The sequence below is a fragment of the Cariama cristata genome, unplaced genomic scaffold, assembly GCF_000690535.1.
Source record: "Cariama cristata isolate BGI_N322 unplaced genomic scaffold, ASM69053v1 scaffold22440, whole genome shotgun sequence".
In the NCBI taxonomy this organism is placed as follows: domain Eukaryota; kingdom Metazoa; phylum Chordata; class Aves; order Cariamiformes; family Cariamidae; genus Cariama; species Cariama cristata.
This window is the reverse complement of record NW_009594396.1, coordinates 9,979-11,246: the sequence shown is the minus strand read 5'-3', so window position 1 is coordinate 11,246 and position 1,268 is coordinate 9,979.

Below are 1,268 nucleotides of genomic sequence, written 5' to 3'. Positions count from 1 at the left end.
CCCCCCCACGGGTGCTGTCAGCGTTCGTTAGCACCCACCAAGTCCAAAGCCAAGGCTTCTTGGTGCTCCTCTCAAAGACCGGGCTAGGGAAACTCAAAGTTGCCTTTTGGGGACATCCCAAGCTCCCGGGGTACCGGCCTGGGGCCCACCACCCCCCATGTCATTGCTCCACCTCAAGCTTTAGCTGGTTGAGATTCATTCGGTGCTTGCTGAAGCTCATTAGCCACTTGCTGAACCTCATTAGCCGCTTGCTGAAGCTCGTTAGCCACCATTGGAGCCAGCCAGAGCCCCCAGAGCCCCCAACTTCCACGCAGGGTCACAAATTTTTAAGCTGTGCCCCGGCTTCGGCAGGGCCACCGGGCCGCAAGCGGGCTCTGGGTGGGTACAGTACCCACACCAGCGTTAGGATGCCTATTCTACGATGATACATGAAAACTAATAAATTAAAAAAATTCAAGCCCACCTGTCCTACCAGTGTCTTTGCCGCGTCCTGCACCGTTCCCTCATCCCTTCTGCGTTGCGAAGGCTTCAGCAACTTTCCGTACGCCCTCCCGGGCTGCCCAACACGGAAACACGCTGGATTTCATCCAGCCCCAGCAACCGCGCGTCGGGTGGGCTTCTGCCCGGAGCCCGGTGCAGCGGGAGAGGTGGTTCAGCACAAGGCCTCGGCACAGCCCTCCTGCTTGGGGGAGCACCGGACAGACGGCTTTATCCCGGCAGCTCCGGTGAAGCACCGCCTCGTGCAGCCGGTTGGTTTGCAGCAGCGGGGACAGAAGGCAGCCGATGGCCTCGCTGCAATGGCTGACAAAGTCAAGCCTATTTCTGGGCTTGGGTTTAGCACCAAAAACCAAAAGTTGAAGCCAGCGTTGCATGACCCTGTCACAGTCCGCCCGCGGTGGCACGGCCACGCGCTCGCTCCCCAACCCGAGCAGCAAGAGAAGTGAGAAAAGCCCTGGGCTGAGACAAAGACAGTTTAATAAGTGAAGAGGGGAGGGGAAAAAAAACCCCACCAAAAACCCCCAAGTGATGCAAATGCCCTCCCTCACCACCTCCCACACCCACAGCGATGCCCAGCCACGCTCCGAGCTGGCCCAGTTTTGGTTGCAGACCATGATGCTCCATGGTGCGCAGCACCCTTTGGTGCACAGCACCACACCCCTCCCGGCTTCTCGCCCACCCCCAGCCCACTCGCTGGGGCCGGAGCAAGAGCAAACCCTGACACTCCACAAGTGCCATTCGGCGACAGCAAAACCCCCGGTGCGCCATCG